The sequence below is a fragment of the Schistosoma mansoni genome, chromosome 6 (assembly GCF_000237925.1).
Source record: "Schistosoma mansoni strain Puerto Rico chromosome 6, complete genome".
Taxonomy (NCBI): domain Eukaryota; kingdom Metazoa; phylum Platyhelminthes; class Trematoda; order Strigeidida; family Schistosomatidae; genus Schistosoma; species Schistosoma mansoni.
The window spans coordinates 10,747,167-10,760,193 of NC_031500.1; positions in this window are offsets into that span (position 1 = coordinate 10,747,167).

Here is a 13,027-nt window from a genome sequence, read left to right on the forward strand (position 1 = left end):
GACAAGTAGTTGTAACACTACACGTAGAGTAGACTTCACTGAAATAGTTAGCAAATAACTCCGCTTTCGCCAGATCAGATTCAGCCAATAAAGCTGAATTTTCGCTTAACAGTAATGAGGGGATACCATCACTACGTTTCGTCCGCCTTTTAACGTACGAAAACAGTCGCTTCGTACAGGTACGGCTATCGTATGCCAACTGTCGTTCGTAAGCCTCGCGGGATTTAGCTATGGTCTTTTTACATATATTCCGGATTTTTTTATATTCGCACTTAAATGATGCCTGACCTGTTGACAAGAATAAGTCCCAGAAGTGTTTCCTACGCTTCAACAGCTTCCGGGTTTCCTTATTAATCCATGGAGGGCAATATGATAACTTACGTGCTGACCATGGGATAAACGGTTGAGTTACGGATTCGAACGTAGACTTAAACCTATTCCATGCATCATCAATCGATCCATCAGCATCGACCGACCAGTCAATTGAGATAGCATAGTCCCTGATTGCCGGAATATTAGCTCTCCATATATTAGGACGGGGTGGAGCTGATGCAAATTCTATACCATGTATCCGGAACTTAAAGGAAAGTACGACATGGTCACTATTCACCAGTGGGGGAAGATGTTGAATGTCAACGATATCTTCACAGTGGTGTGTGAGGACAAGGTCTATCAATGACGGATTATGTTCCAAGTCTATATGCGTCGGCTTAACGATACATTGTACAAGTGCACATTGAATAATTGATGACAGAAGGACGCTATCGAAACCCCCACATGGAGCTCTGAGCTCTATCCAGTTTATATGGGGTGCATTGAAATCTCCAACGATGAGACAACATTCTGCTTTACTCCAAGAACAGACGTGTTTTAGGATAAAGTCGTCAGCGAGACAACACGGACTACGATATATTCCTCCTATCGTCGCTAACCCGTTTCTAGACCTAATTGTACAACATACTACCTCACACGTACCACTTACATGCGCCTCCGATATGATCGAGTTAATGCGGAAGTGGTCCCTAATATATAATATTATGCCTCCTCCCTTGCGACTTCTAACTCTATCACTTCTGACACAAATGTAGCCTGAAATGACTGGAGAACAGTCTATATCTACAGTGAGCCAAGTTTCGGTGATAACAATTATATCCGGATTTAAGTCGTCTACCATCAAACTTAGTTCAGACATCTTATTCCGAAGACTACGAGCATTCGTATAACACACATTTAGGGTGTTTTTGGAGACATGCGTTCTACCCACACAGGTCTCGGAAGCATTGGCTTCCAAGACCTGACTATCCGAAAACCCTTAATCGTAAGGTTCGCTTCACCGTTTGGCCTTCGAGTTTTTAACTCTGTTAGGGCATTCTTCCACTTGATCCGATCCTCAAGTGGCCAGTCAGGTCGAATACGAATGTTTGAGTCACGAGTTTTGCGTGAGTTATTTAGTAATACGTCCCGTTCCTCAAAATTACCGAGTACTAATTTGAGGATCCTTCTCTGTTGGGTTTCGCCTCCAACATACTTACCAAGTCTGATGACTTTCGAGATATGTACCCCTGGGACCTCCTCTGGCAGTATATTTCTGATGAGAGATCCCACTAACTGCAGGTCGTGGGCATGTCTCTTAGTGGGATCAGTGTCTTTCGATTCTGCCAAGTTCCAGATGATTACACTAGGCACCTGTTTAACTGCCTTAAACGTCGTGTTCACGAATAAGGACTCAAATGAAACTCGTTTTTTACATAATCGTGAGCAGGAAAGCACGCGGCAGGATTAAAACACAAGACAGAGCATGAAATGGTGCCCTTATGTTATCGGTGTTCTTTTCATACACTCATACCAACATGATAATCGGAACACATGACATATCTTTCTTAAAACTGTCTTAAGCATGCCTGAAGATTTGATCTCTGGTAACGGACCCTTACAGGTGAGCAATTATTGGATATTTGAACACCCTAAAGGATTATTATCGTTCCGTGTCTGGCAAGCTCAGTCCTATACCTCACGAGAATTGGAGAGAAGATAAGTCATTTTCACCTCTTTTGTAGTTCATGGATCTCTAATCAAGTAACAAACTAGTCCATATGATTCATCTACACACTGTTTTGAAAAACTCGTATGTACGTTGCCATGACCAGATGAATTGCTTAGTTTCCACCTCCTCAGTTTTTCTAGCCCTGAACCCCGTATTACATAATTGAAACCTTTTACTTTGGTCGACTTTGAGTGATTTGTTCAAGTATTCTTGTCCTTTGCCCGCTTACTAAACCGATATAACCTTCAGATGTATAGGAAACGAGCAGTTAATAAGTACATCGATACTATCTATATCAGATAATCACAACCACCAAAATAATATGTTGAACTTCCAGTGGAGTCGAGCCTTCCACTTTAGTGTCGATAATATGAACTCAGAATATTAGTGTCTGGCTTTGAATCCAACTATTTGACGAAGATAGTTACATGATACCAATGAAATACATATCTTATATCTAACATTGAACACGGTCTGTCGATTACTTGAGTCAACACGACGTTGAAAAAAATAAGTTAAATACGAGTCCTGTTAAAAACACGCACTTTCCAGGCACTTAAAGATATCACGGATATTTGCGGCTTCACAGCATTGTTTCCAGTAAAAAGCCACATTATTGGGGATACTAAACCCAATCAAACCAGAGGTTAGAAATGAAAGATTTCGAAGACACTTTCAGAAGATTGTCTACACATCTCAAAGTGTGTTATGTTTGTGGACTGAGCTATTTAACTAACTCTAAATACTAATTGTCCATAAAACATGACACTCCAAACCAACAGTAATTATTAAACAAATGGATAAAATCAGTTGGTAATGTAAAAACAAATTTATAATTATTGTAGGTTGAGCAAATCAACTTCTTCACTAATGTGGGTTACCAACGTAGTTGTCGGCTGTTGACAATTTCGTGCCTCCTTGAGTTGAAATGATATAGTGGGACCTTCTAGCTTTCTTCGAAGTCTCACTTACTGGTAATACCTAACTCCCAATACGCCATGTTCCTAACAAGATGACTAGCTAGAATAAATACTCCCAATACGCAATAGCATATACTAGTGTAGTAAACGAGAAATCAGGAGGGGAAAGACAAATTATTGTTCGGCCGAAAATTACACAGTGGTATAGTAAATAATGGAAATATGGAAATCATACATTAAATACATCATTTTCACATCTTTGTGTCGTCCTTTACATATCCCATCTTTCATTTAGTTCCACTGTTATTTCGATTGCTCTCCGATTTCCTTCCTCCCCTCTTCATTTCAACCTTCTACTGACAGGCGTCCCGCTTCTGACTGATACCATATGCTACTTATGAGCCAGAACAGGTAGCACACATCCCATCAGCATTAACAGGTGACTGTAGTACAAGGCGTATCGACTGTCTCATGCCCCTGTTCATGACATACTTTTTTTATTAATTTGCGTCAGTTGTCCTCAACACTGACATTTCACTGACACAACATGTATCTAGTGACAATTAGTGAGCACTGCGTGAAACAACCCATATGTATGGTGAAAAGTGTACAAATTATCAAAGGCCAATTACAAATTAGATAACAGACATGTTTATACGCCAAGCTCAACCAAAAATGTGTGCGAATATCACAATGTCACGTACATGAATGACAGAATAACCAAAAACATTTAGATAATCTATCTAACCAGCAGCAAGAATATGTTCACACAAAGGTTATAAACGAGAGACTCATACAAACTCTCCACAAAGACTATGGTTGGCATAATAAAAGTCTATTTGAGATGGAAGACTACTCATCCCAAAATTTCATCCGAAGCATGGTCTACACTTTTAATGGTAAAAAGAGGTGTGTGTTATCGCCGTCTCATTCTAGAAACCGCTATTTCACATTACTTCACCATCCATATCGACCCGAACAATGATGACTCCCCAAGCGATAAGAGTAAAACCGAGTGTGAATTGGGAATAATATAATAAAGCAGTACCAATCCCAATAAGTCTTTAACTTTCACAAGACATAACCACGCACTCAAACTCGGAGTATGCAACATGAAATCGTATTGCATCGCTGTGATATATTTAAGGGCAACATGAAATACTAGTTATGAATGTCGTATAACCTACTTATATATAGCTGTAAACAGTTCTGTCTATTTTAAGTATCATCGTTTCCGATTGAACTGACGTATTGTTGTGTAAGGTATCTGAGAAAGAAAAAATATATGAGTAACAATTGACGTTGATAGCCTTTTCTGTCCGCTCTCTGAACATTTACGAGAATTGTGTATAACATTACTGTGAGTACCACATAAATTAGCCAGATATTCCTCATAAGTAAAGCGACGCGTGTTTGCTTTGATCATGGTAACTAAAGCATGTCGTAGTTAATACAAGTTTATGATGTGTCTGTAATAGGGCTAACAAATAAGTTTCTGTTACCAGAATCCGAAATCGCTGGTCAAAAAATGAACAAAGTTTTAATGCATGTTGACAAGTAATATCTAAGTTGTGTTTACCAGTTATTACATTGTTGTGTGTTACCAGTGGATTACTAATAGTATTATGAACGTTGTGAATGGAATTATCTCAGATCTCATATTACTAACAAGAGGTTTTTAATCCGTTTATTTGATGCCTGCAGTTTGTAGTTAACACTAAATAACTAGATGAAATTCTAAGAGGGTTAGAAAATGACGAGTACAGTTTACAGTAAGTAAGACACACATAGGTACATCCTGTCAGCTGCTATTTCATTTACTTATTGAATTTGATACTGATAACAAAGGTTAAGTTTGTTTCAAGATTGATTCGTTGTTTTTCAGAATTGTATGAAGCTGAGAAGGTCCTTATACATTTTCTGATATGCAATCTATTGATTCTGCCAGCTGATTGAGAGGCTCAAACCTTTCTAATAATCAAATCTATGCAGGTGAACAACTTAGTGAATTTCCGAATATGGAAGATTATGTGGAGACACAATTTACAAGTTGACGATAACCGTGTTTTATAGTGACCACTGTCACGTTTATTCATCTAATGAATTATCTAAATATAAATATAACAACTGTACAGTTTTTTGCATTATGAAGCTTGTAAGCGTGTAGAATTATAGTCTACTGAGGTAATAAAACTAATTTGGTGATAGACCTAATCCGAAAACGATAAATTTGTCATGTGATTGCCTAATCTGTAAGATCTTATGTGGAAGTCGCATCACTATCTACACTGACTCATCGTATCGTAACAAGTAACAATGGTACCTAGTACTTCTGAAGAACACATTTATGCTGAGGGTAAAACAATATATTAATGTGAATAGTAATAAGCTATACATAATGAGCACGTCTGCAAGGCCGAGCCATATCATCCGATGGAATAACTCCACGTCCACCACTGCCGACCTCCTCCAAGTATTACATGTCAAACATACATCTTTTCAGTCATTAAATGCTTGGCTTCGGAGACCATCTGGTTAGCGAACATTGCCACCACAAGTCCAGACACTTAATTCAGTACACGATCTAGGAATAAATTACACAGGTAGCCTAAACTTTAAAGCACACACCTCCTCTATTATTTCTAAAGCCAGACGTCTAATTGGCTTCATAACGAAAAATTTCTTCACGACAGATGCTAAGCTTACCCTTTACAAAATATGTGTACGACCTTCCTTAGAATACTGCTCTTTTATCTTCTCTAATATGAATACCACTGACAAAATAAGAGTAGAAGATGTTCAAAGACGCTTTACACGCCAACTGCTAGGAAGTGACACCACTCTTGATTACACAAGTAGATGTAAGCACCTCTCTTTAGAACCTTTATGGCACCGTAGGTTAAGGAACAATCTGATATTTCTCTACAAAGCAATAAATGGACTGTCATTCCTAACCTCCTGCCCAACTACGATCAATAACCCAGCCTATAGACTAAGAAACAATGCATATAAACTATTTACCGAAAAACACTAAAAACAAATGCGTTGTAGGTTTTTTACAGTTCGGTGTAGTTTATTGTGGAACAGGTTGCCAATACCTATCCGTAACTGTGACACCTTTACCAAATTTAAAAGGCTAATAACCCTGTTACTAAACTCTAAAGAACTTCACCAACTATTCCTTGAACTCCCGCCTACCAATGAGGCACTTTATTATGGACCGCCCAATATCTAGACGGAACATGAATATAACGAACTCCATTGTCGTTAGTTTGAATATAGCAAAACTAAAGAAAACATGCTTCATCCTCCCCCACCATTTATTGATTATTAACCAAGGCCTTCCGCTCCTAACCCTTATTTTCGGCTTCCGAATCTCTCTAATGGATAAATCCAAATTATTCTTCCTAAGTGTCATGTCCTTTTATTTTTCTTATTACAAGTAGACAGATAACTCACTAATCTTATGGATGCTGACCAACTAAGGCTGATCGAAAGAAGCTCAAATGTCCTAAATTCTTGTGAGTTGTTCAATGTTTTGTTTTCCTTACCCTGAAAATTTTACAATATTCTCTTTCATATCCTCTGGTTTGCTATTAGTCCTTACCATCTCATAACCACATATAATCTTACTTGTCTCTTATAACCTTCACCACTAGTTATCTTCATAGTAGTACGATATATTAAATGGATATCTAACCCATAATACAAATGCTATTACCATCTGATTCGCTTGTAACATGGAACTTGTAGAGACAGTGTATTCCAACTATGGTCCTTGATTAAAGCAATATTCATACTGACCACAAACGTAAGAGAGCCTAACATCATAAAAGGAGGGAGGGTGGCGTTACTGACCAGCAAACATGATGGTGGGGAGATAACTTCAATCCACCCGTGTCTGTGGGGCAGAACATATTAATTACGGCTCCTTATGTCTAGTGGAATGTCACGAACCAACGGTATTGATGCGAAATTATTCATGAAAAATACCCCTTTAGATCATGTTAAAAAAAAGCTAAATTGGTTCCACTTCCTACCGAGTAATCCTATTACAAGCAAACTAGACAATTGGCTAAAAACGAAACCCACTCTATACCCTATAAAATCTAAAAACAAAAAAGAGAGTTCAAACAGCTTCGAAAAAAGGGAGACAGCCATTTGTATCGGAATACTGTTTTTAGCACTTTATTTTATAATTACACAATTCCATACTTTCTTTTGAACTACCTTCATTTATACAGTTCCTTACCCACTCATACCTTGCCCACACTTATTTTTCTTTAACACAATAGTATGTTCTTACCTAATAAATACTTCAGTAACAGACAAATAGACTAAAAGGTTATACATTAACTATTCCTCCATGAATATTGTATGCTCTGCTTTTCGTCCTTCCTTTTTCTTACACCTTTTTCATCCTCCTGCAGATACTCCACTGAAAACAGATATGGCACGGGTGACTTCGTCCTACACCGTTATTAAAGCCTCAGATATTCCGGAGGGATATAAGTTCGAAACTTCTAAAAGCCCCCAACTTCGCATGTATCTATTCTCGACCATCAGTTGTATGTTGCAACGCTACCTCCATAAAGTGCGCCAAGTGTGATATTGATATGTTTCTTACGAAATCCATTTACATTCATATCTTATGAAATATCAACCCAGCTGAGTAATTTTCAACAGTGAAAATTGTGACTTCTTTAACAATTTGATCTTGCCTGTAAACCGGCATGCCTCATGTAACAATCTGTTATTTGAGAATAAATTATTATTATTATTATTAAGTATCCATCGGAATATAATGTCACAGTGAAGAAATGTATGAAAACAACGCAAGATCCTAGCGAAGCGTCGAAACTGATGCAGTACTACAAGTTTTCGTAACGAGACAGGTACTTATAAAGTAGACACAGTAGTTTTTATTTCTCACAAACAGTTACCTGTTATGATTATTGGTATGTTTCCTCATGAAACTACGAAGAAGACGAGAATAAAAATTGGGCATAAGTTTATTGATGCACCATTACTACTGGTACGGAAACAGCAATGTTTGATGCAGAAAAACCATTTTACAAGTTGGACACATAGTTAAGTTAAAAATACTACTACAAAAAGCTTGTGGTGAAGGGTTCCCGTCACGTCTCCACAATTTGTTGTATTCCGACCCATATTTTCAGTCGTAAAGAATACTACACCAGGACAAGAGTTAGAGAAACTGCAGTCCTACCTACCTATTGATATTTCTTAGGTAAAAATTTGCTTCATCAAATGTGTACATACTGTTTGCTTAGTCTGGGTAGTGAAACTATCGTTATTATGGAAGGTGTGAGTGTTATCTGTCTTTTATCAACTGCGATGTCCAAGAATATGATGAACTATACAGTTTATATTTCGCAATTCATCGAGCTTACGTGTAAGAGTTCTTCTCATGTATGCCAGTAGAACATGACGGCAAGAATACCGGCATGTCACAACTTATTTACGATCCAGGTTACATCTGCTCACAATTCTTTTTGCTTCCAGAAAAACATGACAGGGCGCGCTCGACCAAAATTATCCCCAAAATTTACCCGAACCAGACAAAATTTTCCCCAAGACGGGGAGATTGGTAAGTTACGAAGCAACAATCGGTACAACGTGTGCAGATGGAGGAAGCTGAATCAATGTTCTTCTCAATGATTTTGTGGTTCTGCTGCAACAAAAGACCACTTACATATGAGAAAACCTGACATTCTACTTCGCGCGCTATTTAAAAAGGACGGTGGCATCATTTCTTGTTGAGCTAAATTCACTGTTTCGATTGTAAATCACGCATCAAAACTACCGTTCACAATTTAGTTGAATATATTTCAGTTAGGGTGATATTATACTTGTATATTTTGATATTGCTTTTGTGTGCATTCTTGGCGGACTTCGACTCGATTTATTTGATCAAGGTTTGAGATTAGCCTTACACATCAATTTTGTCTGCCATTTCAGTTAAATTTTAAGATGGTCGGCTCTTCTCACAAGTGTGGGCGGCCATATTGCTTATTTCCTGTAGGAGAAGGAATGCGATGTGAGGAGTGTAAGAAGTGGTTCCTTAAAATGTGCACCTGATTAAGTCCCACTGTCCATAAAATGTGCTCAAACACTAATTCTCATTGAGTCTGTATATTTTGTTGTTTGAGCAAAACATTACTCATTCAAGGAGCAATTAGCCTCCTGACATTATCTAACAAAAAGGTTGACGAGGGCTGTACCGGTAACATGGATACTGATAACGAAGAATGTATCAGCGTCGTAAGTGCTGTCAAGGCACGTGCTAGACACCCAACTGTGCGACAGGAAATAGAGCTTTCTACCCTGAAACAATCAATGAGCCACAAACCATTATATGTTGGTGGCCAAGTTGCCACAACAGCAACTGGTGATCTGGCTGGAACCGTCATCGTCCCGAGAGGTTCTTATCTGGATGCCACGACTGATAGGAAATGGATGACGCGGAAATGTAGAAGAGAAGGAAAGATAGACAAAGAAAGCACCCGTTTAGTTGAAAAATCTTTGTTTGTCTCACATACTGCGCGTCAGATTATTCTCCCCGGGTCCAAAAGAACGACGATATTTAGCCCTATCGTAGATGGAAAAAATTTGGTTTCATCAAATATTGTTGTCCGTCACTCGCTCGACTCACACGACACCGTTACAAGGAGGGCTAACGTTAAGATATCAGCAGTTAACAAGCGGGATCTTACATCACGGTCGAAAGCCGTGAACACGACTTTTAAAGAAGTTAAACACGTTCCTAATTTAAATATTTAGAATCTAGAAGAGTCGAAAGACGATGGTCCTGCTAAAAGACACACACACGATCTGCAGTTGGTGGAGCCTATCATTAAAAATGTACTGCCTGAAGAGGTTTCAGGGGTACACATCACGAAAGTAATAAGACTCGGTAAATGGGTCGGAGGCGAGATCCAACAAAGAAGGATCTCGAAACATTACGATCTCAAATGGCATCAAAAAGACTAACGATAATGTACAACTAAAGAAGCCATTAAGGACAAGTTGCAAATATATGCATGGAGAGATTTTCGCACATGAAACGTTCAAAAATGATCTTACAACAGGTGCTATACAGGAATGGATAGGGAATTTCTTATGTGATGGCAGACAGAGTGTGCGGATCAATGGAACTTAATTACCACAATCACAAATAAAGGAACATCTTAGTAGTCTCATTTGTTGTTGTGGATCCCAACAGAAAGAGCCTTCTGAAGGTATAACAGTACGCAAAGCTACAAATAATATACCGAAATAATTAACGCTACAAACCTAAGCGTATGTCTATGAGTAACGAAAAAGGTAACAAATTACAGTTACAATATAAAAAGGTACATTGAACAACAAAAAGGTAAAAGTCAATGCTACTTGTAAGTTGCTCTGAAATTTATTTATTTATTTAAACACATAAATATTGGTACAAAGAAAAAAACAGATAAATATGGGCCGCACAAATCTCATTTGATTTGTGTGAGGGTTGTGATACTACCCAGGTGCCTGAACTGAAGCAGGTGATTTTCTTAGGGGACCACACACGGAGCCTATGACCTAAATGTCTGATCCACAAGGCAGTGGAGCATCGTGAGGAGATACAGTCCCATGGTAGCCGGTGATCAATGATTGATTCGTACGCCATTTGTTCCCTCAAGAAACTGGAGCCCATGTGCACCATTGGTTTGGAATCAGAATTTTCCAACTCGCCTAGGTGGACTCACCATGTCCACCAACCCGGTGAAAGCGTCGGACATTCGCTTTTCGTCCTCCCGATTTCGTAAACAACAGTAATGACACGAGAAGGCAGTGAGTAGGACTTATCTTAATTTGCAAAATATCAATCCATCGTCTCAAACTTGACTGTTCCTTTTGCAAATATCAGTCCATTGTCTCGGATTTCATTGTTCATGCATTTTCACACAAATTGCGCCTCGTTCCCGTTCTTCCCTTACCTATCTTCTACTGAAATACATTCTGTGCCTGACCATCGTTATATACTACTTATGTGGATATAAGTAACCCACACCACACATTGACCAAGATTTCAATATATAACCAGACAACTAATCAGGAAAAATATTTTGATACATTGTATCTTTTTTCATTCGATATTCAAATGTAATCGAAACGAAATTCCAAAAAATATTTTGTATGAGAGTAAGCAAATGTGATGAATGACATTTATTTATCGATAGAAAGCAGCCATATACCACAAGATAAATCGAATAAGATTAGGAAGAGGAATAAGCGGAAAAAGAACAGAGGTAAAGTATTATATATTCGGTTTTTTTGAGAATATACTAAACTGATGATATAAATAATTTGGTATCTGATGTGAGGGCAAAAAAAGTATTTCTTGTGTGATTCGGTTTCATCTGTTTAATGTTAGATAAAGAAGCCGACCGAGTTTTGCGTTGGGATGATACTGAAAATTTCTCGCAATAGACATGACAAGCTCACGAAACATTAAGAAGCATTTTATCCAATCAGCGTTTGATTAGAATTTTTGCTAGAAATATCACAAAAAATGAAGTCACATGTAGAGTTTCTGATTGGCTGATTATACACTGCTATTATGTTTAGTAGTATTCCAGAATTTTCAGGAAAACTTAGGGTTTCCTAAAATACTATAAAAACTCTATATTTTCTGTAGATAAATGAACCTTTGGAGTAAAGTGCTTCCCTCATATTTTGTGCCTTTTCTCTCGTGTTCAAGTCGCTGTGTAGTTCTAGCTTGGGGGTTACGAGACTAGCTTGGGATCCGAATATAGCGTTCAATCAGTAAGACCTATCATTTTGCTTGTATAAACATAAATTACAGTTTTCTTTTCTTATTCACTCATCACACATGGAGATATTTGTCTCGATGCAAGTTAAATAAAAAAACAATGGACAAGTGTAAATTCACGGCCACTCATCAATACACTGAAATAAATTTTTATAATGTAATAGTTTAATCTAAATGATACACAACAACAAGAACTGTAGAAGAAGCATCAGTTCGATATCATCAGAATTGTATACTATGAGAATCTACCACAAACAAAAACAAATGTTAATCACATATTTGAGGTGTACAATAACTAAAACATTTACTCACTGCATATATATTTAATATTGAACAATGTCATATTTTGAATAAAGCATTATGATTGTCAAACTTATTACTGAATGATTAATAATATGTCGTATACAATTTACCAGTAAAACCATGTTATATGCCTGATCCATTCCTTGACAACTGACCTACTAAGTCATTGTTAATAGTGTGCAAATCATTATCTTAACACTAGTGAACAAATAATTTGTTAGAGTGTTCAATGTTACACTAAACAGAACAGCTACGTAGTTAAAAGCTATCTGGATTAATCTCAGAGTAATACTGTTTAACTGCTACACTGAACAACATCATTCACGACACATTTCAACCAACTACGAAAATTTTAATAGTTCAGATCATGAGTCAATTAAAGCTAGACCACCATGAAAAACCTGGAAAAGTTTAAAGGCATAAAATAAGATTAAGTCGGGTTCAGTTTCAAACTTAACAGTCGTACGATTTGTTCTGTAAGAAATCAAAAATGAACAATAGTGTCCAGTCTTAAACTAAAATCGAATAGTCATACCGCGTTACCGCCAAGAGAATGCAATTATGTTATTCAGTAATTTAGTTATATTTATTAGTTAAAGCAGTTAATCCATTTATAATGTAAAATGTGCACACACACATTAAGTTATTGATTAATGTAATGTAACTTACCTCTAGTCAAATGAATTAAGATTTGATTGTTGACTGGATATTTGAATGACATACACCTCATAGTCATTTTAGATATTGATTCGATCATCTGTGGATATGTGTTTGGCGTATAATAAACACTTCATCGCTGGTATTACCTTTCTTCCTTTAAATAAAGCAATATCAGCGATAAATTCATTTAGTGTTGTTTGTTTGAATCTTCCCATCGATGTGTTAAGACTGCAACTGGTCAGTCTCTAATTGGCATATGTGCATACTGTGCGT